Genomic DNA, 25,862 nt, shown 5'->3' on the forward strand with positions numbered 1-25,862 from the left:
AAACCAAAAAGAAAAAAAAAAAAAAAAGAAAAGAAAAGAAAAGAAATACCCCCAGGGATTTCCCTTTGCATCCGGGCAGAGTAAGGGAGTAGCTTCCAAGCTACACAGTACTGCCCAGCTAGAAGGGGCTTCCAAGCTGAGAAAAGAAATAGAAACCAAGCAAACAAAGAAATCAAAACAGAACAAATCAGAGCAAAAAAACAGAAAAAAAGCCCTGAGGGTCCCACCAGCGTGGAGGCATGGGCCAGGAAGCAGTTTCACAGTTGAGCAGTGTTTTGCAGCCTTTCAGGAAGAAGCACAGTTGGTACACGGAGCCAGATGTTTGAGAAAAAGGAGGGGGAGGTAGTGAGAGGTAAGGAAGAAGTCTGAAGAATTGGAAAAAAGCAACACCAGCAGCCAACAAATGACAGTCAGGGAGCCTGCCCCTGTGGGTGGGTGGAATCCAGGTGACACCAGGGTGAAGTAGGTACTGCCCAGCCAAGACACTGTGGCCGCAGGAAGCAGAGGAGGCCGAGTGGGGGTGAAGAAGGGTGGTGGTGGGAAGGCATATATCACTGGTTACCTTTTGTTCTGTCTCCTGTTGGAAGCTCCGTGAAGCTGCTTTCTCATACTCCCCATTCACTGATCTCCAATAGGAGTCCAAGATGGCAGATCTGTGCTGCAGTAGCCTATAGGGAACCTCTGCATGTATCTCTCCTTGCTCTCTGTTCTCGGTCAGTTTCTTACTCCATTCGGCCCTTGGCTGAGTTCTTTATCTCTTCATTTGATGCTTATGGTTGCAGGACTGATGTGTGACTCTGTTTGACTTAGTTTTTCTGATCTTTGCTGCTGAGGGATGGCGTGGTGCTTCTGACTATAGTGCCATGTTGCCCAGAAGTCGTATCAGGGAAGTTTTCTGCCAACAAATCTTCAACAATTCTCTTTGTATTTTCTGTTATCCCCCCCTCTTCTGGTACTTCAGTCACTCATAGGTTATTCCTCTTGATAGAGTCCCACGTAATTCTTAGGGTTTCTTCATTTTTTGAAATTCTTTTATCTGATTTTTCCTCAAATAAGTTGGTGTCAAGTGCTTAATCTTCAGTCTCACTAATTCTTACTTCCATTGCCTCAATTCGACTCCTGTGACTTTCTATTGAGTTGTCTAATTCTGAAATTTTATTGTTAATCTTTTGGATTTCTGTTCGCCATCTCTATGGATTCTTGCAGCCTGTTAAATTTGTCATTATGCTCTTCTCTAGTCTTCTTAAGTTCCTCTATTGCTTTGTCTGTGTGTTCCTTGGCTTGTTCTGTGTTTTGTGTCATCTCCTTCCTGATCTCTTGAAGAGTTCTGTATATTAGTCTTTTGAATTCTACCTCCGTTAATTCCAAGAAGTTCTCTTCATGCAGAAGATTTCTTGATTCTTTGTTTTGGGAGCTTGCTAAGCCGTCATGGTCTACCTCTTTATGTGATTTGATATCGACTGTTGTCTCCAAGCCATCAATAAGTTATTATATTTATTTATTTTATGTTTGCTTAATGTGTCCTAGTTTCTTGTTTTGTTTTGTTTTGATATACTCAAATAGGCTGGTCATGTGAGCGAGTTTGATTATTGTCTCCAAGTGGCTAGAGCTGCTACTAGGTATGTGAGCCAAGGAGTCCATTTACTTTTCTTGTGTGGATTCAGCTCAGGTGTCCAGGTCGTTGGTCACTGAGTGTGTGGTGCAGGCTCTCACCTACAGTCCTAGATAGGCAGGGGTGATTGGGGTAGGCACAAGTATCTGGCTGCAGCAGGGGTCATGCACTGATCAAGGCAGGGGGCTGACTGCTGCCCCTGAGTCTCTCAGTGGAAGGCATGTCCCAGTTTCCTAGAGAGCATAGGTAAGTGGGTTTTGTAGCTGGACTAGGGGTACCCAATGCTGTTGGCTATAAGGACTGGGAGTCACCACTTATTCTTGGACCCCTGTCACGGGTGACTCAGTGGAGTGGGTCAAACCACCAGTCCTCAGGCCCCTGATGTGGGTAGGTGAGGACCCTGCTTAATGGGCAGAGCGATGTCAAAGGTCACAAATCTGCCACTCCCTCTTATAGCAGACATAGGTGAAAAGGTGAAAATAGACTTTAGGTATATACCCTGTTATACTGTGCTAATGAGGGCCTGTGCTGTTGAAATGGACCCACACAGGTCTGTGCAGGAGTGAAAGGTATTCAGAGTCCATGGACCCCTTATGCCTGTGCCTAGTCAAAGGGCTGTGCCTGCCCTGGTTTCCCACCTTAGGGGAGCCGGCAGATTATTTTTCCTTTTTGTTAATTTGTTCCCTCTCTAAAGCCAGGAGAATGGCTCAGGGCATGCGACGGGTCCTATTTCCGGCCCAGGGAGTGCAGCAATCACTGTAGCTGGACTGGGACTCAAAGCAGAGCAGGAAGGGGGCAGGTAAATGGTAGAGAGGTGCTTCCCAAAAGGGATTTTTTTTTTGATCCTTGTGGAAGGTTAGACACTTGTACTTACCTTTCACCAACTGAGCACCATTTCTCACTGGTTCTGGAGGCTTGAGCAGACTCTCCACCGCTTGGTCTCTTCTGATGTTGAAAACGTGTCCTGAGCGCCACTGCTTGCCTCACTGCTTGCGCCAGTCGATCCAGCCTGCAGGGTGCCGTTGCTGGCCAGGTCAGCTCTGGCAACTCCTTGCTGCTTCTGAGCTGTCTCTCCCTCCCCTTGCCACTCAGTCCGATTCCTCAACTTTGTTTTTGATATTCAGGGCTCCTAGATTGTCATATATAATCAATTCACTTGTGTTTTCAGGTCTTTGTTGTAAGAGAGACCACAGGAAGTGTCTGACTACTCCGTCATCTTGGCCCCGCCTTGCCAATTTTGTTTTATTAACCTGCATTGTTATTTGTGTTTGGAGCATTTTAAATCACATTTTGTACATTATGTAATTTCACTTGTAAAAATTTCTGCATGCCTCTCTAACTAATAAAACGTTTATCACACAACAAAATAGGGATAGTTATAATTACCTAATATCATTCAATATTTATCACACAGCAAAATAGGGATAATTATAATTACTTAATATCATTCAACACTGAGTCCATATGTAGATTTCACCTATCAACACATGTTTTATATTTAAAAGAATGGTTTCATTATCTAAAAGATTCATTTACTTATCATACCTACTGTTTCAGGGATGTTGGATAACTGGGGCTTTACTCTAGTACCATATTTTTTTCCCTTTCTTCGGAAATGTTGTATAATTTATCTGGTCTTATTTCTAATCATTTTAATTCAGACTGGTCCCAATGGAGGGCTCTGCCTTATGCCTTTTTATATTGCTTTGTATATAGCAAGGCCTTTTCTGAAATCCAGAGACAACTCACGTTCTGAGGGCTAGATTATAAATGGCTTAGGATACTTTGACCAGTTCCTTTGGTTTTGCCTCCACTTATAGGGTTGCTATGAGTCGGAATCGATTCCATGGCAGTGAGTTCTAGTTTATTTGGTTCATAAGTTGGAAGTGTGAAGTTCATTCTGCATAATATTACCCCTCCAACCTTTGAAAGCTATTCCCTAGCATGTCTTTCTTTGCTTTGACCAACACAGTCCTTACTCAGATGCCAGGCTTGGTTCAGTCCCTCACAGGCTCAGCTTGACCCTCCAGGGTCTGGCCTAAGTTGCCCTTCTTTATGATATTTTCCTTGACTGCTTCAGCCTTCTTTGGTTTCCTGTTCCCTCTCCATTCCTCCTATTGTTGCACTCTAATCGTTAAAATATGGTGCAGTAGAAGAGACAGGAACTTTAAAGCCAGAGTAATCTGAATTTCTGAGCCTGTTAACCCTGTTTTTTGAGTTTTTGTTGAGAGTTGCCATGGAGTTGATTCCAACTCATGGCAAACCCTTGTATGCAGAGTAGAACTGTGCTCCATAGAGTTTTCAAGACTGTGACCATTTGGAAGCGGATCACCAGGCCTGTCTTCAAGGCACCTTTGGGTGAGTTTGAACCACCAAACTTTTTGTTTTATTATTTTTTTAATATTTTTGTGTGTTTTAGGTGAAAGTTTACACAGCAAATTAGATTCCCATTCAACAGTTCATACACACATAGTTCTGTGACATTGGTTACAGTCCCTACAATGTGCCAGTACTCAGCATTTCCACCCTGCCTTTTCTGTTTCATTCATCCAGTTTCCCTGCCCCTCCTTGCTTTTTCATCTTTACTTTTGCGTAAATGTTGACCATTTGATAATGTATAGTTGATTGTTTGAAGGAGCACGTTCGTCATGGGTATTACTGTTTTTTAGGCCAATTTATTATTTGGCTGAAAGGTGACCTCCTGGAGTGGCTCAGTTCCAGGTTAAAAGGGTATCTTAGGGTGATAGTCTTGGGAGTTATTCTAGAGTTAGAGTTGTCTCTCTTTGTCTAGAGTTAGGCAGCCTCTCCTGAGAGCTTTATCATAGGTACTTAGTACTTCTTGCTTTACTACTTTTGACCATGTCACCAATAACTTTGAGAATATTTTTGGAGAAAAGGGAATATTTTCCCATAGAAGTTTACTCACTGGTTACTCACAGCAGCTGTGTCATTGAGAAAGTGTTGACACTGCTTTTGGTTTTTAAGTGACTGTGTATTATTCCTTCCCAAGAGTGAAAAAATTTGCAAGGTTGGAATTTTCTGGATTCTTAACTCGGTCAAAAAGCAAAGTTATAAAGCCAAGGAGGAAAATAGTCTTTCTACAAAATTGTGGTAGAAAGCAGAAAATGGTAGAATTCTGTAGAAAATGATAGGTATTGCAAAAATGAGCTTTGTCCAGAAAATGAAGGTTACTGTTTTTCATGTTATTCTGAAGTGCAGGACAGTTGACCCAGCTAGAGTTTTTAATGTTGTCTGGTTTTTAAAGGATATTGATACAAATTCACATTTAAATTTAGCTTTTCAAATGGGAGTTTAGAAGATAAATTCAGTTCCTAGGAGAAAAGAGCTATTTAATTATTTTCTTATTTATAATTTCAGTAACTGTGGGTGTTAGCTTTGAAGTGGTTTGTAAGAGGCCCTCTTTGGTGCCTCCTCCACCCAGGCAAGACACAGTTACAGCCATTTCTCTGATTTTCCTCAGGTTTCATCTGAGAACGAGTGAATACGAATGCGTCGGCTTGAGGGCAGCAAAACATGGGATTTTCTCAGGGAAAAGATGTATCCTGTTTTCTCTTTTTTGTTGATGTTTTGTGGTTGGGATTTTTGATTTTTCGACATTTTTGATAGGGTATGATCCAGATCTCATGACTTATTTGTGTTCTAGCCAGTGGGCCCTCAGCTTTTTGTGATCTGAGTCATTTCCTCAAAAGGCCTGGTTCACTGCATCCAGACAAGGACAAGGCATTGGGTCCTGGAACTCCCCACCCAGGGATGGAGAACAGCAGCTGGGAGGAAGTCCATTGTGTCCGGAAGAAAGAGCAGGGTTCTTCAGGGATAGTTACCTGGCAGATAGATGATGGTCTACTGTAGCTCAGGCATCAGAGTAACCTGATAGGGGCACCCTCCTCCCCCGCCCCAGTCATGTGGGTTCAGGGTAGACCTCCAGTCCCTGGGAAGATGCCAAGAGCAGGGCAGTGCCTCAGCCCCCAGGGACTAGCTGATTATCGAGGGAGGGTCTCAGGCACAGTTACCAGAACTGAGCTAGAGGGTGAGTTAGCTTGTGGAATGCAGGAGAGAGAAACTGAGTTATTTAGATACAAGGTCATGGCTCCTTATGCAGCAAGAGCGACTTAGATCTGTGTCTCAGTGCTAGGCCAACCAAAACCAAACCCAGTGCTGCCGAGTCAGTTCCGACTCATAGCGACCCCGTAGGGTTTCCAAGACTGTAAGTCTCTGCAGAAGCAGATTGCCACATCTTTCTCCCACGGAGCTGCTGGTTGTTTTGAATTGCCAACCTTTCGGTTAGCAGTCGATCCTTTTAACCACTGTGCCACCAGGACTCCTTCAGTGCCAGGCCAGAGCTGTTTCAATCTTTATTCTAGAAATTCCCACTGGATTGAGCCAGCAAGGGAAGGGGAAGGGGGGTGGTCAGGAGGCTTCAGCTGATGGAGAAGGAGGAGAGATATAGAAGCTGGAAATAAGAGGCCAGGCCTGGACGTCCTGACCGCCTGGACCTAACTAGACAGGTTTCATTATCCTGGTAGGTTATTTTACCTTGCTTGTAAATGAACAAGTCTTAGAGTTTATGTGGCATATTCAAGAATGAGTTTGGAACAAAGCTGAGAATTACTTTTTTGAACCTGGAAATACTGTTGCTTTTAACTCAGCATAGACCCAAACCCTACATTGAAAGAGTGGAGAAGTTTGCACTGGGTGTGAGTTTGGAGAAGAGTGATATGAGTCAGGAACTTTGAGTTGGGAGTGCTGGGATCAAAGTGGTGTTTGAGGAAGCGGCTGTACATTGTAAATCTGGAGAGACCAGGTCAGGGGACCACGGGGTAGGCTGAGTTGATGAAATTCTAGTTAAGGAAGTGGCAGAGGTTATGGAGGGGGGGTAGTGGCACATTTGATGAACCCATTTCACAAGAGTAATTGATGAAGGGTTTGTGACTTGCTGACAGACTTTTGTGTCTGTGTGGTTGATTAAAATGTGGCTATTGGGCTGTGTCCAGATATTATGGGACCCTGTGGCCTGGACTGATGCCCAGAACCCCCTTAGGTCCTACTAAAGCAGATGGCCTGCAGGACACACTTTGGGAAACATTGGTGAAGGATGGAGGAGTGGGACAATACAAAGATGACTAGTTCCCCATGAGAGACAGACGTTGGGAATGAGATAGCCATGCTGGCCAGCCTGATACTTATTACTCTATTACAGAAGGACAGGTAGAGAGCAGGTAGCTCTCAGAATTAAGGGAAAAGGGAGTGAGAGCAGAATTAGCTCCTCAGCTGCAGCCTGTGCCCCTGCAATCATCACCCTGCACCCAAGTTCTTTATTGTCCAGACATGTTCACAGCTGAGAACGTCATGATGATAATGAAATCAAGTTCAGGTTCAGCCCTTATATGAACCAGCTGGTTTTATACCAAGGAAAGCTCTGTTCTTTGGGTACTGTAACTCCAGGCAGTAACTGTAACTCCTGTTACCAGTGTGTGCGTTGTCAGATTTGGAGAGCACGAAAATACGGATCATCAGTGAAAACAAACTGTCAGTAATGCTACTGAAAGAACCAGGAGAAATCACAGTGGAAAATGCAGTTGGTGCAGTAGATTCTTCACATATGAAAACCAACATATTATAATCACTTCTTAAACAATAAAAACTTGACTTAGGAATGTCCTTTACAGATGAGCTTTGAATTGCGACCTCTTGCTCCTGCCTCCACCTGCCAAAGCAACCAAACTGTTGTTGGCAGATGTCGTTCAGGGTTCACTTGGGGAATGATCTGGTTTGTCCCTACTCCTTTCTTCTTCCTGGTGGGAGTGTGCGCTTCCAGGCTACACCTCTCACCCAACCCAGTGTTCATCACCTTCCAGTTATTCACTCAGCTTCCTCCAACTCTTTCCCCTTGTCCATCTGTGTGTCCCCCACCTCTTTTTAAATTTTATTGTGGTGAAATATATAACAAAATATTTGCCATTTTAACCATTTTTATGTGTACTATTGAGTGACATTCACCGTATTGTGCAACATTACCATTGTCCGCTTCCAACTTTTTTCATCACCCTTATCAGCAACTCAGTACCCCTTATGCAATACCTTCCCATTTCTCCTTTCACCCACTCCTGGTAACTACTAATAAATTTTGGTCTCTATGCATGTGCCTATTCTAGGTATTTCATATAAGTGAGATCACACAATAAAACCCCCCCCTTTAAAAAAATTTTTTTTATTGTACTTTAGGTGAAGGTTTACAGAACAAATAGTTTCTCATTAAACAGTCAGTACACATATTGTTTCATGGCATTGGTTAAACCGCCCCCACCCCTTTTTTTTGAGGTATGCAGTACACACCCTACCAAAAGGAAAAAGGAAAACACTCTCTGGATCCTGGTAGTTCAGTGATAGTGGCTACATGTTAGAATCAGCTGGTCAGATTTAAATCCCCTGAGTTTCTATTCTAATTGTTCTAGGCATCAAAATATTTTAAAGCTCTCTAGGACATTCTCATGGGCGGGATTGAAAAGCACCCCATTGCAGTTGATAGGTTAACAGAACCAGCAGTAGATATATCTCACGGAAAAAGGAAGCCACAAGATTTTAAATGGAAATAGTGACTTTTGGAAACTCTGGTGGTGTAGTGGTTAAGAATTCGACTGCTAACCAAAAGGTTGGCAGTTCAAATCCACCAGGCGCTCCTTGGAAACCCTATGGGACAGTTCTACTCTGTACTATAGGGTTGCTATGAGTCACCATCAACTCGATGGCAATGGATTTGTTTTTTTGTTTTTTTGCCACTCAAGTCCTGAATGCATGTCAAAGCCCTGCAAAGTTCTCCCTGTCTTTTCTGTTTAAGTCTGCTTTCTATTAAGTACCAGCATTTAAAATGAAAGCAAACAAAAACAAGAGCTTTATTTGCTGTAGGATTTCTATTTTATTGTTTTCCACTCTGTTGTTGCAGTTGAATATGACTTGAGCCTTATCATGAACTCACTAATGTGGTGTGTTGAGAGTTGAACCTTCTCTGCCTGAGTGGCTTTCATCACATTGTTTAACCTCTCTGGGCCTCACATTCAAGTCGAGCAGTGTTCGATGCTACAGATTCTGTACAGCCAGAGAATTTGGACTGTCACATGGAGTTGACAGTGATATGGTGTGGCCCACAAACACACATGCTAGTCATTGTTTTGTGGTTTAAGGAGGCCCCAAACCAGGTTTTTAGGGGATATTTGAGAGAGAGGAAAATAATTTAAATGAATACTTACTTCCACTGGATAAACAACTTTGATGTCTCTGTTCATCCTTGAAAAAAGGTAATGACCAGAAGGTTATGCCCTAATAATTTTCCTCAGAAGCATTTTAAGTTTTTTTTAGGGGCTTGTTGGTCAGTTTGTCATAATGTGGTGGCTTATGTGTCGCTGTGATGCTGGAAGCTATGCCACCATTATTTCCAATATTAGCAGGGTCACCCATGGTGGACAGGTTTCAGTGAAGCTTCCAGACTAAGACAGACTAGGAAGAAGGACCTGGCAATCTACTTATTAAAAAAAAAAAAAAATTGGCCAGTGAAAACTGTATGAATAGCAGTGGAACGTTGTCTGATATAGTGCTGGAAGATAAGCCCTTCAGGTTGGAAGGCACTCAGAATACAACTGGGGAAGCACTGCCTCCTCCAAGTAGAGTCGACTTTAATGAATGTGGATAGAGTAAAGCTTTCAAGACCTTCATTGGCTAATGTGGCATGACTCCTAATGAGAAGAGACAGCTGCAAACATCCGTTAATAATCAGAACATGGAATGTATGAAGTATGAATCTTGGAAAATTTGAAGTCATCAAAAATGAAACAGAACGCATAAAGATTGATATCCTAGGCATTAGTGAGCTAAAATGGACTGGTATTGGCCATTTTGAATTGGATGATCCTATGGTCTACTATGCTGGGAATGACAAATTAAGAGGAAAGGTGTCACATTCATTGTCAAAAATAACATTTCAAGATCTATCCTGAAGCACAATGCTATCAGTGATAGGATAACATCCATAGCCAACAAGGAAGGCCAGTTAATGTGACTGTTATTCAAATTTACGCACCAACCACTAAGGCCAAAGATGAAGAAATTGAAGATTATTACCAACTTCTGCAGTCTGTAATTGATGAAACATGCAATCAAGATGCAGTGACAATTACTGGTGATTGGAATGCGAAAGTTGGAAAAAAAAGAAGGATCAGTAGCTGGAAAATATGGCCTTAGTGATTGAAACAATGCTGGAGATTGCATGATAGGATTTTGCAAGACAAACAACTGTGCACTGGAAATTCATTTTTTCAACAACATAAAAGGCGACTATACATGTGGACCTCGCCAGGTGGAATACACAGGAATCAAATTGACTACATCTGTAGAAAGAGACTATCAAGAAGCTCGATATCATCAGTCAGAGCAAGGCCAGGGGCCAACTGCAGAACACACCATCAGTTGCTCATATGCAAGTTCAGGTTGAAGCTGAAGAAAATTAAAACATGTCCATGAGAGCCAAAGTACAACCTTGAGTATATCCCACCTGAATTTAGAGACCATCTCGAGAATAGATTTGACGCACTGAACACTAGTGACCAAAGACCAGACAAATTGTGGGATGACATCAAGGACATCATAAATGAAGAAAGCAAAAGATCATTAAAAACACAGGAAGAAATAAAATACCAAAATGGATATCAGGAGAGACTCTGAAACTTGCCCTTAAATGTAGAGTAGCTAAAGCAAATGGAAGAAATGAAGTAAAAGAGCTAAACAGAAGATTTCAAAGGGTGGCTCGAGAAGACAAAGTAAAGTAATACATCGACATGTGCAAAAACCTGGAGTTAGAAAACCAAAAGGGAAGAACACGCTTGGCATCTCAAACTGAAAGAACTGAAGAAAAATTTCAAGTCTCGAGTTGCTGAAAGATTCTATGGGCAAAATATTGAACGACACAAGAAGCATCAAAAGAAGATGGAAGGAATACACAGTCATTGTACCAAAAAGAATTGCTTGACGTTCAGCCGTTTCAGGAGGTAGCATATGATCAAGAACTGATAGCACTGAAGGCACTGGCAGAAAAACAAGGCTCCAGGAATTGACGTAATACCAATTGAGTTGTTTCAACAAATGGATTCAACACTGGAAGCACTCATTTGTCTATGCCAAGCAATTTGAAATATAGCTACCTGGCCAACTGACTGGAAGAGATGCATATTTGTGCCCATTACGAAGAAAGATGATTCAACAGAATGCAGAAATTATCAAACAATATCATTAATATTACATGCAAGTAAAATTTTGCTGAAGATAATTCAAAAACAGTTGTAGCAGTACATTAACAGTTGACTGCCAGAAGTTCAAGCCAGATTCAAAAGAGGATGTGGAAGGAGGAATATAATTGCTGATGTCAGATAGATGTTGCTTGTAAGCAGGGAATACCAGAAATATGTTTACCTGTGTTTTATTTACTATGCAAATTTTATTCAACTGTGTGGGTCGTAACAAGTTATGGATAACATTGTGAAGAATTGGGAGTTCCAGAACACTTAATTGTGCTCACGAGGAAGATGTACCAAGAGGCAGTTGTTTGAACAAAACAAGGGGATACTGCATGGTTTAAAATTAGGAAAGGTGCGCTTCAGGGTTGTATCTCTTCACCATACATATTCAGTCTGTATGCTGAGCAAATAATCCGAGAAGCTGGACTACATGAAGAAGAATTGGGCATCAGGATTGGAGGAAGAGTCATTAACAACCTGAGATATGCAGATGACATGACCCTGCTTGCTGAAAGCAAGAGGACTTGAAGCATTTACTGACGAAAATCAAAGATTACAGCCTTCAGTATGGATTACACCTCAACCTAAAGAAAACAAAAATCCTCACAAGTGGACCAGTAAGCATCATCATGATAAACGGAGACAAGAATGAAATTGTCAAGGATTTCATTTTACTTGGATCCACAATCAACACCCATGGAAGCAGCTGTCAAGAAATCAAATGACACATTGCATTGGGCAAATCTCTAAAATACCTCTTTAAAGGGTTAAAAAGCAAAGAAGTCACTTTGAGGACTAAGGTGTACCATGATATTTTCAATCGCCTTAGATGCATGGGAAGACCAAAGAAGAATTGATGACTTTGAATTGTGGTGTTGGTGAAGAATATTGAGTGTACTATGGACTGCCAGAATAAAGAACAAATCTGTCTTGGAAGTACAGCCAAAACACCCCTAATAAGTGAGGATGGCAAGACTTTGTCTCCCGTACTTTGGACATGTTATCAGAAGGGACCAGTCCCTGAAGAAGGACATCATGCTTCGTAGAGGGTCAGCAAAAAAGAGGAAGACCCTCAACGAGATGGATTGACACAGTGGCTGCAACAGTGGGCTCAAGCATAGCAACAATTGTGAGGATGACACAGGACCAGGCAGCGTTCTGTTCTTTTGTACATGTAACACCTAACAACAATGACATTGGAAATTAGATTTGAACATAAAAAGCTGAGCAGTTGAAGGTTGTCATTCAGCTAGTGTCTAAACTCTAGTGTTTTAGGTTACATTAAAAGTTACTCCTATAAGAAGGATGTAGAACAAAATTCTAACTCACAAAAAAAGACCAGACTTACTGGACTGACAGAGACTGGTGAAACCCCGAGAGTATGGCCCTTGGACACCCTTTTAGCTCAGTGGTGAAGTCACTCCGGAGGTTCACCATTCAGCCGGGGATTGCACAGCCGCATAAAGCAAAACAGGACTAATGAGGCACAGCAGTCCAGGGACAAGAACTAGTAGGCAGGAGGGGACAGGAAAGCTGGTGAAGAGGGAACTCAAGGTTGAGAAGGGGCAGTGTTGACATGTCGTGGGGTTGTTAACCATTGTCATAAGGCAATATGTGTACTGTTTAATGAGAAACTATTCTGTAAACTTTCATCTAAAGTACAAAAAAAAATATGTGAGATCAAATTGACAACAGCAACTCAAAAGGTTTGATGGGAAGCCTAGGGGACAGTGAGTTGAACATAACGGTGATGGAATAATTTGGAAAAGGATAGTGAGAATAGCAGCACAATTGGAAGAATGTAACTGATGTCACTGAATTGTACATGTAGAAACTTTGAAAATGATGTAACTTTGGCTATGTATATTTTCACCAAAAAAAAGAAAAAAAGGTCCTCCAAGGTTGAGAAGGGAGAGTGTTGACATGTCATGGGGTTGTTAACCAATGTCATAAAACAATATGTGTACTGACTGTTCAGTGAGAAACTATTCTGTAAACCTTCATCTAAAGTACAATAAAAGAAATTTTAAAAAGAAAAAAAAGTTACTCCTGTAAGTGTATTTTTTCACCATTTTACATGAGTATATTTTGTGGCATATTGCTTGCTTTTCAGAACTTTTCTTGAGCCTAAATTTTGGGTTGTGTATTTAAAAGACCTTTGAAGGAGGAGGATTGCTGAAAGAAGTTAGTAAAAATTTCCATGATTTTTTCTTTTCTTTGAGGATCTAAAATTGATCCTAAAAGATTAAAAAAATTAAAACTTGAGGCTTAGTTCTCTGATTCTGGTGGGTAATGTTACTAGTTATAGGTAACTTCTCAAACACCATTCAGAGTTCCTTTGGTCTCTTTGACCTACCTTTTTCCTTTCTGTAATTACTGAATGTGGCCCGTAAAACCCATGTAGGACCAAATTCGGACTCAGAACCCTGTGATCTCGTCACCACAAAAACAGGCTGTAGGGTCGGTCCTTCTTCTCGCAGAAAGCTACCTTGCCTTGGAACTCTGTCACTCTGTAATTTATGGTGGTGCCTTTGTAGTCTTAAAGTCATACAGGACTTTTTTCTCCTGCCCTACAGAAGTGTTATAACAAATGCTTTAGATGGGGAAGGGGCCAGAGAAAATGTATGTGTGCACATAACCTATCACAGATCTAATTTTAAGGGTGCAGACATGTCCGGGTGTGCTCTGGGCAGAGAGTCTGCCTGACAACTGGCATGTTGTGAACTGTGATGGATATTCGTTTACCATGGTCGGTTGTGGTTGTAAGAAGTGAGAAGCCTGCTTTTTTGAGTGAGGTGTGCTTTACAAAAGGAGGATTGGCTAACATACTTGGCAGCAGCTGAGAGATGGATTCCCTTCCTGGTGGCCAGAGCCCGCTGTAAGGAGGCAGGTGATCCCGTTTATGAGTTAGTAATGGGAGGAAGGCGCAGATATTGGAGCTTCTGTTCACCAGGTGGTGCTGTCCTGCAGTGAATGCAGGACTGGTGACCTCACACCCGAGAGGTCAGGAACCTAGTGAAGTAAAGCAGGACTTGGAACTTGTTTGTTCTGGTTCTCACCCCCTGCTGAGAACTTGCAGTTCTAACAAGGTACCAGGCGATGCTAATGTACCTTGTTAGGGATTCCAATTCTGAGAACCATCAGTAGAGTGGTGGTCTCAAAATTTATTATACATAAGAATCACCTGAGGATCAGATTGAAGCAGAATCTACAGTTTAACAAGATCCTCAGGTGATTCTTATGTGTAATAAATTTTGAGAACTGCCGCTCTACTAGTGGTTCTCAGAAATGGTCCCGACTACCTAACCAGCAGCATTATCATTGCCTGGTGCCTTGTTATAAATGCAAATTATCAACGGGGGTGCGAACCTGATGTTGGAAGCCCTGAAGAAACCTGTGCTCAGGATCCTTGGCAGCATTTTCAAGCTGTGGCAGAACACGACCTGGGTCCTTTTTGAGGAAACATTCAACAGTTGACACGAGAGTGACCACCTGGCCTATCTACATTTATCCAGTGCGTTCTGCATGAATGGAATCTAAACTGTTTCTGAAGTTGGGGAAGACTGAACCTGTCCCCAGCATTTGTCCCTGGTTTTCTCCAAGAGAAAACGTCTTGCACTCTGTTCTCATCTTTGAAGTCCTAGGTAAGGGGGGCATGTCCTCATTAAACAGACTTAACGGGGAAGAAAGGCCTCCACTCAGCCTCTGCATGCACAAACCTGTTAGGACCCCCCTGCCCTGCCAACATGGTTTTGTTAGCTGAAACGTGACTGCACACAGTTCAGTTCCTCTTTTTGGCAATGAAGCCTGGCAGCATTGCTTCCAGAGGATTGGCTTGGGCGAGAGCCTAGTTTTTTGGTGTATTTGAGCAAGGCTAGCACCCTTGAAGAAGAACATTTTCCAGGACAGGTGTAGCAGTAAAAAGAATATTTCCCAGGGAAATATACTCTGAGTTAGTCATGGGAAACTTCTTTTGGGGATCCTTCAATCAACAAACACACACTGTGTGCCTCTGCCTGTGATGTGAGCCGGAGGGTGGCGGTGGGAATTAAGACTAGCCCTTGAGAAACTCGTTAGAAGAGGTGAAAGCAGAATGAAGTCAATGCTGAAACATAGGTTGGCAGCAAGGTGTTTGGAATGCCGAGGAAGGGTGGGAAGGGGGGCCTGCAGGTTATATTTGAGCTGTGCCTGGAGGATGACTAATTTCCATAGAGGGAGAGAGGTGTTTCAGGATTAGGGAACAGGCAGGCTAAGGTGTGAAAATAGGCAGTGTATTCGGAAATGGTGAGTAGTGTAGGGAGCTGGGCGCAGGACTGGAACCTGTAGGAGTGAGGCAGAAAGATGGGAGGGAGGTGCTCTGGATAACTTAGTTGTCTTGAAGGTTTTAGAGAGGCTCTTGGTGGATTGTCTGAACGCTTTAAAACCTTTTCATTGTGTGTTGAGCTGCAAATCTGTTAGCATCACTTGAAGAGAAAAATCTCAGAGTGGAAGCAGACCTGACACTTCAGTACTTTGCTCAGGACAAGGGGCTGTCATTCCATGTCTCCTGTCATTGTGGGCAGAGAGTATCAGAAGTAGGAATGAGCTACCCTGGGTTTGCAGATGGGTCATGTGTTTTTGCCACTGTTAAGAGCATGTATATGCATATGTCTCTTTTCTCTCCATCACTGTGCTTTCAGGGTTTCAGGGAGGCCACAGGTGGTTTTACAGAATCTCTGTGCTTCTTGCCTGGTAGTGAGTGTACTCACAAGCTTTCTGTTTTCCAGTTTTCTGTGGTCAGCTTGCCCGGAGGAAGTTTCCTGGTGCCCTCTAAGTGGGACAGCTGCTCTCTGTTGCAAGCAAGTGGAAGCTGGGGTGAGGCGAGGTGAGCAAGACTCAGGAGTATTCTGACAGACCAGGTTTTCCAAGATACGTTATTTTCTGACAGTTCTGAGGTCTCTGAAAGTAAATTGGTTTTTCAAAAGAAATTTAAGAATTATTTTTTTAAGTCACTCTCTTAGTTACTATGTTAAAGCACTCTTTCAGATAACATCATTAATAATGTGGATACTTTAGTACAGTCTCTTAAAAGCTTTTCAAATTTTATTACAGTATGTCCATTTTAGGGTTTTTTTTGGTCTCTTAAAGTGTGTAGCACAATACTTTTCCACAGAAAACATTTGATATATATTGACTTACAGCTTAATATCTTAGTCTACAATTTGCATAGAAATGTAGTTGATACAAATCCCCGGTGACACAGTGGTTGAGAGCTCGGCTGCTAACCAAAAGGTTGGCAGTTCAAATCCACCAGCCACCGCTTGGAAACCCCTATGAGGGCAGTTCTGCTCTGTCTTATAGGGTCGCTGTTAGTCGGAATTGACTCTGTGGCAACGGGTTTTTTATAGCTGATACAAAATTTTCAGAAAGCTAGCCTTTTAAATAAAGTCAGACTGGCTTTCTATTCTTTATCATTGTCATTCTCCTACCCCCGATCCCCGGTGAAAAACTCTGTAAACTTTAATTCCAAACAGCCTTCTGGCTACCAGGAGACAAACACATAAGGAAACGTTCACAGCCTTCTTCCCTCTGATTCGTAGATTGGCTTATTGGGATTATGTTAATTAAAGCTGGTTTCAGGTTCTTTTCGCCTACATTTTTCTAGACCATCCTGTTAACTTGTTCTGAGTTATCTTTGCCTCATCTCCCAAGTCTGAGATGTTTCAAGGAGGATTTTCTAGCTGTGCATGAGACTTAAGAAACTTGAAGAAAGTTGCTAAACTTCTCTGGGCTGTGATTTCCATACTATGGTCTTTTAACTGTAAATTGCAAAACAAAATACCTACTTTAAGGGGTTTGGTGAGGCTGGAGACTCCTAATGGGTAACGTTTTTGTTCTGTTCAGCTTATTTACATTCCGTGTCTCTAATGTATAGGAGCCCTGGTGGGTGCAGTGGTTAAGCACTTGGGTTCAAACACACCGGCCGCGCCACGGGAGAAAGATGTGGCAATCTACTTCCATAAAGATTTCAGCCTTGGAAACCCTATGGGGCAGTTCTGTTCTGTCCTGTAGGGTCGCCATGAGTCGGAATTAACTCCATGGCAGTGGGGAACAGGGGTATCTCTAATGTTAGCATGTAGTAGGACTCAAATATTCCCTTCTCTCCTTTAAGAGAGCAAATCGGCTGAGAACTGAGTCTGTGATATGATCTTTAGTAAGCATAGCTTGGAGGACTCTTGTTATTTACGCTCAGCTGCTTACATTTGAGGTACAGAGCAGGAATCCCCAGTAGGTCCGAGACAGGATGGTTGATTGGTGGTGCCAAAGATTCTGCCCTAGATTCTTTCTCTGTGGGTGTTGGAAATGCTCCTCCATAGTAGATGGGGGTCATGGCTAAAGCTGCTTGCAAACGTCTGTGAGTTCTTGGATCTCCGTGGGACGTGCCAGTACACTCTGCCATCTGTCCGTGTGATTTGCCAGCCACTTTCATATTGTGCAGTCACCCCTCCCTCCACCGCTTGATCATTCTTGAGAAACAGAGTGACCACATTGCCCCTGGAATGTGAAGGGATCCTCCAAAAGGCAAAGCTTCTCAACAGGGCCATGGTGGGGGTGTGCACATCAGACTTTCCAGTGAGGCTTTAAAAACTTAGGATCCTGGGACTTACCCCAGGTCTGCTGAACTAGAATTTCTGGTGAGGGTGGAGTGGGGAAGTCCCTCTTAGGTATATATTTTTTAAAAAAGCTCAAGAGGTGATGTCATTTATCCCTAGTAAAGACTGATAGCCACACATGATAGTTTGAAGGAGACATAAAAGTAGTGACCAGAAGATCAGAAGAAATCATCTGCGTAGATTCAGTAATGCTTACAAAGAGTAAGTAGTATTCTTATGGGAATTCAGAGTTCCAGAATATTCAAATCTTTTGCTGTATATGGGTGACTGTACATATAGAAGAGCTTAGGCTACTAACAGAAAGGTCGGCAGTTCGAATCCACCAGCTGGTCCTTGGAAACCCTATGGGTCAGTTCTACTCTGTCATATAGTTCTACTCGCTATGAGTTGGAATCGACTCAATGGCAACAGGTTTGTTTTTTTCTTTTTTTAATTCTAGTTATGGAGTCCCTGGGTGGTACAAATAATTAAGGCACTTGGGTGCTAACTGAAAGTTTGGAGGTTTGAGTCCACCTGGAGGTGCCTTGGAAGAAAGGCTTTGGTGATCTACTTCCAAAAAATCAGCCATTGAAAACTCTATTCTGACACACACGGGGTCTTTATGAGGTGGGTCAACTTGATGGCAACTGGCTTTTTTTTTTTTTTTTTTTTTAATTCTGGTTAATATTTGAAAAGGAGGCCTGGTGGCACAGTGGTTAAAGTGTTCTGCTACTAACTGAAAGGTTGGCAGTTTGAACCCACCGGCCACTCCATGGAAGAAGGATGTGGCAGTCTGCTTCCGTAAAGATTTACAGGCTTGGAAACCCTATGGGACTGTTCAACTCTGTCCTTTAAGGTCATATGAGTCGGAATTGACTTTTGATGGGCAATGGTTTTGGGTTTTTTGGTAACTTTGTGAAAAGTATTTGTACGTGGAATAGGGTGAAACAAAAAACAAAAAACTTTCTTACCCTGAACAGATGTTTCAGGGAATTTTTTTGAACTCTACTAACTAGTTTAACCAGTTTCTATAGCCAAGCCAAACATTCCCTTGCTGTGCTATAATATGTATCACAGAAGATTTTATAACTTAAAATTGCCTTGGACAACGTTTTCTACGGTTGTAAGTATACAAAGAATGAGGAAAATGACATCAAAGAACAATTTGCTAAATTAAACAAGAGTTTAGGCTTATTTAGAAATCCAGGTGGGCACCTACTTAAATGGAATTTTACAAAGTACGCAGGGATTTGCATGTTGAAATGAGAGTCTTTAGACCTGTGGTAACGCATTTCTCAAAGTAACACTGAAATAGCAATTTACGTATATTGCTCTTAGAGATTTATTTGACAGGAAATCTGGTTAGTAAATTTTACATTTTCCTCCTTCCAGTTTTTTTGTGAAGAGAATTAGCTAGTTTTTCTTTTCTCCTTTCCTGGGACAAACTTTAGGAAGTAGATAGGGGCTTAATAGTAAAGATCTTGTTAAATAGTTTTTGTAATGTTTAACTATGTCTCTCTTTTTGCAAATTCACTTTCCCTGAAAGAAAACCTTTCAACTCTTTGCTGTTTGATCTTTTATTAATTAGATGGGTTTTGATGGAGAATGGTGGGTTTCTGTTTTGAAATCAGAGTTTTAGAGTGTGGGAGGAAACTGAGCGATGACCTATCACCTGGTTTCCGTTGCTTCAACAACACAGAAACAGCTCTTGTTGAGATCACAAATAACCTTTGATAGTTGAGGCCTGTGGTCAATATTCAGTCCTTGATGGGGCTTTTCTGTAGCACTTGATACTGCTGACCACCTCTCATTTGAAACTTTCTTCTCCCAGTTCCTTTGCACCAATTTTGGCTTCTTTTCTTTGTCTTCATTCATCTCCTAGATCCTGCTGCATCTGCCTCTTAAATGTTCAAGTTCCCTGGGGTTTTATCCTTGGTGGTTTTATCTGCTTAGCCTCTTTGGGGTACCTCAGTACTTCAGTGGCTTCAGCCACCATCCACACATTAATGACCCCCCACATTTCTGAGTTCACATTCATTTTAAATGAGCCTTTGGACATTTCTACTTGGATGACTCCCTCTTAGCTTACTACGGATACCCAAACCGCAGTCTTTCCCCACCCTAGCAAAGTCCTTACCCCCATGCTTCTGCTTCCTTTTCGCACTTGTTCTGTGGCACTGTACTCAACCCTGCCACTCGAGCCAGAAATTCGAGAGTCATCTTAACCCCTTCCTCCGTCAGCGTCATATTTTTAGTTGGCCATTAAGTCCTGAAATTTTAATATCCTAAATAAAAAAAGAAAGGCAGATTTAAAAGCTATTCCACTAACAGTTATTGTGGACTTTATAATTTGTAGTTGGGCCTACAGGTATAATATGAAAGAAAACCATTTATGTAATACACATTTCATGCTAGGCATAACTCTAGGCACTTTTCCTATATTTCTAATTTTCACAACTATTTTGAGGTATATTATTGCTACAAGTTTGAGGAGTCTACGGTTCAGAGAGATTAAGTACATGCCCATGGTCACAGGGCAAGTAAAGTGCACAGGATTTTGGGATTTAAACCTACGAGTTGGTCTCTCTGATGCCAAAGCTTTTACATTTGGTGTCACGCTACTTTATTCAGTCCCGTAATGCTGCAGCGTTATTTTAGTCTTCTGTCAAGTAGGTTGACTTGCTGAGGAAAGGAACTGGGTCTTAATTCAAATATTTGATGATTATTTTCTTACATGGTAGATGCTAAAGAAGTGATTCTTGGTGGAAAGTCCGTGATTGGCATCTTCTGTGGCTTCATCTAGGAACAAGCCCTGTTCTTTTATTAGCTGTATTTTACTGTGTGGACTGAGATAAGGATAGTGGGATCATGGTGTTTATCTTCATGAGGATTTTTATGAGATTCGGATGGGAAAGTGCTTTAAATTTCAGGGGCATTTTTGAAAAATTCTGTTTGGTTGTGGAAGTTGATAATTGACCAGCTTAGATGAGCCTCTCTTGTTTATAAATGACATTGTGTGAAAATATAAATCTTTTGGATTTTGGATGTTCATGCTCATTGAATCTTTCACCTGCAGGTAATAATAAGGGCAGAAAAGGCTCAACCAAGTAAAGACCTTGTTAATTAGAATAGTATACACAGATATAATTTTTGTTATTCTGAATATAACTATTCTAGAACAGATAAGAAGGAAGCCAAGTCTCAGAAGAAACTAGTCTACAGGGGTAGTAGCCTACGCGAGCCATGGCCTTTCTACGTTGAGCTCAGAATAACTAGATGGTACCCGGCTACCACTACAGACCGTTTTGATCAGGGCCCCAATAGATGGACACTGATAGAAGGGAAGAAAAACATGGAACAGAATTCAAATTCTTAAAAAGTCCAGACTTACTGGACCAGTTGAGACCAGAGGACTCCCTGAGACTATCACCCTGAGATACTCTTTAAACCTTGAACTGAAACTATCCCCTGAGATCACCTTTTAGCGAAATAACAGAATGGCACACAAAATAAAGGGTATTACCCATAAGTATGGTGCTCTACTAAAAAAAAAAAAAAAAAAAAAGAATCTATATGAGACCAAAAGGTCAACATATCCTCTAAGCAAAGATGAGAAGATAAGGGGGCAGGGAAACGGGGGTACTGGAAACGGAACAACCAGAACGCAATTAAAGAGAATGCTGACACGTTGTGAAAAAGGTAACTAATGTCATGAACAATTTGTATAGAAATTGTCAAATCGGAACCTAATTTACTGTGTAAACTTTCACCAAAAACTCAGTACAATTAAAAAAGAAAGAACAGGATAAAAATAAATGATCTACAAAAACCAGCTGGTTCATAGTTAAGATTCTACTTACTTTATATGGAAGGTTTCTTTATTCTGTTAAGTTCATCTTGGAAGAATGAATTTGAACATGTTTTGTGCCAACCAAAATGAACCCTAAGTCATGACACAGAGATAGTTCTATATTTTGTTTCTGTGTCTCCTTTTGCCTTCTTCTGGGGAGGAAATGTTCCTTTTTTTTTCCTTTTTTCCTTCACAGCTCTTTCCTTTCCATCATATTGTGGTTGTAAAATTTGTCTAAGGAGAGGGTCTGTTTTAATGAATATGTAAAACCAGTTAGTCACTGGATTTTAGAAGTTGTTTACCCTGAGTCTTGGTTTTCTGTAAGTTTAGGGCAACGCCATGTGTTTTTCAGAAGCAATATACCTAAAGCGCATGGTAGCTCCTAGGTAAATGGTAGCTGTTTACTGTTCACACCTACTTATTGGAGGCCTCAAATGGACTCGGACATACTAGCAACAATGAAAATGGTGCAGGACGGGGCAGTGTTTCCTTCTGTGATACAACAACAACAGCAAATTTTCCTATTTAAAAAGGGTTAAGCTGGTCCATGATGAAAAGTTTTAGGAAAAATTTTGGTTTGTGTGAAGTGGAAAGGGAGGGAGGAGTGTCTTCTAGTGGCATCAGCAACATGTGGGAATAGTTAGAAATGTAAATTCTCAGCTCCATCTGAGACCTGCTGAATCGGAAACCTTGGGGGCAGGGACCAGCACTGTTTTAACAAGCCCTGCAGGTGATTGTGTGCACTTTAACTGGCCTTTTGAAGTAGTCCAGCAGAGGTATAATGTGGACCTCTCCAGAGTGGCGGGAAGAAGTGAAGAGGGGATAGAGCTGGTGAGATTTAGCAGTCTGATTGGCTGTTTCAGACAGGGAGGAGGCTATAAAGGTGTAGAGGCTCTGAGTATGGTGGACTAAGAGGAGGTGGTGCTTATCTGCAGAAACGGGGAACACAGGCTGGTGATGGGTTTTGGAGATGTGGGGAAAGGAAGATGAGTTTTATCTTGGACGTGTTGAGTTTGTGTTGCCAAGATTGATGCCAGAAAGTTGGAAAAAAAGTATTATAACTGTAGCACAGGTAAAGCAACAAAGAAAATGGATTAGTGAGTCACCTGTGTGGAGGTGTAGGCGTGGGTTTCAGATCATGTTTCCAAGGAAGGTGGTGCAGATAAAAGGGTGCCAAGGATGGACTGGTGTGGGATTGTATGTTTGAGATTTATGACTTTTTCAGTTTCCCTTTCAGAAGGGTAAGTATGAATATTTAGAATACATGGTGATATAGTTATAAATAAAACCAAGTTACCAGAACAACATTAGAGTTTCCCTATAGCCATCTTTAGACCCCATGCTGTGTAATAGAGGCTTCTTCTTGTAGGTCATTTCTTCTTGGAATCCAAGGCTTAGGGTGTCAAGGCAAGGTTCTAGTATGCGCTTTTCCTGTAACGGAAGAAGTGGAGTGAGCTAAGGTGTGACCTGGGGCAGGCTGCTAAGATTCTCCAAGTCTTAATTTCTCTGTTAAAAGAGGATAATTATAGTTCCTACCCTTACTGTGTTGTGAGGCCTAAAGGAGATGCTGTATGTGAAATACTTAATGGCGCCTGCCACAGGGTAATTATTGCATGCTGCCCCCACCTCTGCTGTCATTTTATGGTTGTTTGGAGTAAAGACCTGTTTGTAACAGATTTACAGTATTGATAAGAGGAGATAATTATAAGAAGTCATAATATAAGTCTAAATTAGAGATTAATGTGGTATTAAGTTTTCAATGAATTATTAGTATATTGAAATGTGGGCTTTATTCAGTTTGTGAGAAGGCAGAAGGGAGTTGACTTGGGAAGTTGTACTGCATAAAAATAAGAACCAGATTTTTTAAAATAACCAGATATTAAAAAAAATTATTTTATATCCAGCTTTGTTGCAGATGCACATATTTTGTTGTGCCAGAATGATGTTGCACCAAGACCACGAAAACTTAGTACATCTGTGCAACATCTTCATTATATCTACAACAGTTTGACATCCATGTCGCTAATTCAAAGTCATCTAAAAAACACGTGTTCGTGTTTTCCTCTGAGTTCTAACTGGGCTGTTTTTCCTTAAAGGAAGGCATTTGGATTGCACGCTTACACTTAGGAAGTAACTTTGTGCTGCGTGGAGTTCTCAGTTTGGAGACTAGCTTCTGAAGCTTGCCCTCTCTTCCCTGCCTTTTAAAGAAGAGTGATCTGTGTGTATACGTATGTGCATCTTATTAAATGCAGGTGTCATGGTTTCCTTGCTCTGCTTCACAGTACCGATTTTGTTCCTTAGGGCTGAATTATGTTTCATACTGTCTATATGTGTTAAGAGAAGTGGTGACAGAATCAGTGATCAAAGGCATCACAGTAGAATTACTCAGGATGTTAATTGAACCGTTCACTGAGTCTTAAATAAATGGGGGGGTGGGGAACTCAGATGTTCATACATGACATGTGACATACCTTCAAGTATAAAGCTTGAACTTCTTTGTTAGTTGCCATGGAGTTGGGCTCAGATTCGTGGTGCCCTTTTGAATAACAGAATGCAAAATTGGCCTGGTCCTGCTCCGTTTTCATGATTGTTGGTATGTTTGAGTTCGTTCAGTGTCATATGCTTGGTTAAAATTTTGTAGGATTTCTAAAAATAACACTTGTAATCTCCACACATAGGGATCATTCTCTAATTCAAAGCTTAGCTGAAGTTTTTTTCTTTTTTGCTGTTGGGTTGGATTTGAATGCCTCAAATTTAGTTTAGAGCTACCATCCCAGCTCTTACATCTTTTTGGGAAGTTTGGCTGCTGCAGCAGCTGAAATAGTGAGCCAGACTTAGGTCATTTTATTAGTCTAGAAAAAGTAATGCACTCCTGCAGCTGCTGTTGTAGTTCTTAACCATGAAAACAAAAACCTTCTCAGTTACCCAGGATCCATGAGAAATTGGCAGTGGCCCAATGTAATTCTGTGTATTTTGGACTCAGTTATGCTTATCTTCATATGGGCATCCCCTGAATTAGGGGCATGCAGCTGGGGAAGGACCTTACTGTAAGATGCAGGGTGGTCATCGAGGCCAAGTGTTGGGTTTCCTCACCAGGAAGTCTAATCCAATTTATTAGAAGACTTTAATTGCTAGAATTGAAATGCTTTTAGAAAGGGTTAGGAGAGCAACAGTGTATATTAAATACACTTAACCCAGCTATTAAACCTGGCTTTCTGCTTTTTTTTGTACATTGTCACACTGTAAATTTCCAGAGGTCTTTCTCCTGCTATGCCATGCACTGTTATTGTCAGGGCTTTGAACCGGTTCTTCCCAGTTCAGCCCTGGCCAAGGAAGCAAAACCGGAACAGACCTGAATTTTTAAAAATTGGGTGAACCAGAACGATAACTGGAACAGGAAGATTATAGGTTGAAGCTTTGCTAAAAGCCTAATTCTCCCTCTTAGAAAACAAGGGCAGTGTACATGTTGCATAGCAACCAGATCTCTTGCCTGTTGGATTTTGAGCAGAGTTGGAACATCGGGGCACCACTCAAAGATGGCGGCCTCCAGTGCTGGTTTGTATGTGTGTCGCTCTCTACAGTCTTGCCAATAATCCGATCTCACGCATTAGGCTCCTGAAAGGGCTCACTGTGCCTCTTCTGAGTCTCACAGGGCTTCAACTCATAATTTTCCTGGTCGAGTTACTGTTCCAGATCACCCAAATTGTAAAAATTTGGGTCTGTTCTGGTTTTGCTTTGTCGGCCGTGACTGAATTGGTTTGAACTGGTTTGAAGCCCTGGTTATTGTAGGTGAATTAGTAATTTGATGGTGGCAGACTTTCTTGTTAATTAGAACTTTTATAGACTAACCTGAGAACTAATCATAGGACTTGGCATTTAATTGCTAGGAGTGGTTTATATGTGGAATACCTGATCCTGCTAATGTGTGCCGATCAGTAAATTACCGTTTAATTTTCTGAATTTCTCCAGTTCTGTGAGTTATATAAAACTCTGTGCTGCTGTTTCCCTAGAAGTACCTGAGCTATTAGCAGAGCTTTTGGAAATTCTCAGTAATTGTTCTGTTGAGTCTGACTCTGATCCTCTGGATCAGGGGTTCTTAATCCTTGGGGTCATTGTATGGAATTGGGGGAAGGGAATCTGTGAACTTGGATGGAGAAAAAAACGACAACTTTATTTTCAGTAACCTCTAACCAAAAGTTAGTCTTTCCTTCATGAATGTAGGCAACAAACTACGCAATATTAGCATTGACTGTGGCTTTGTCACAAAAAATATTATAGATATTTTAGTATTGCATTGTTGCAAATAGCTTAAATATTATGTGCATCACTGCTTAAAAACTACAATAGTTATTAGACATGATGCCATCTTGTTATTTATGCATTGAGCACATTACTATATCTGAGTTACCTTTTGAATATTTTGATATTTATGTTTAAGTATAGTTTTCTTTGTAATTATATGTCCT

The 25,862-nt window shown here is 41.5% G+C and overlaps 1 protein-coding gene across 1 annotated transcript in view; it reads left to right on the forward strand.

Moving 5' to 3' along the window:
- The window catches only part of TANC1 (tetratricopeptide repeat, ankyrin repeat and coiled-coil containing 1), a 331,867-nt gene that overhangs the window by 73,520 nt on the left and 232,485 nt on the right, over positions 1 to 25,862 (forward strand). The window contains exon 3 of the mRNA XM_023730416.1: positions 15,681 to 15,778. The gene's annotated coding sequence lies outside the window, so the exon portion shown is untranslated. The remainder of the gene's footprint in view (positions 1 to 15,680; positions 15,779 to 25,862) is intronic.

Source organism: Trichechus manatus, unplaced genomic scaffold (genome assembly GCF_000243295.1).
Source record: "Trichechus manatus latirostris isolate Lorelei unplaced genomic scaffold, TriManLat1.0 scaffold00036, whole genome shotgun sequence".
Lineage (NCBI taxonomy): Eukaryota > Metazoa > Chordata > Mammalia > Sirenia > Trichechidae > Trichechus > Trichechus manatus.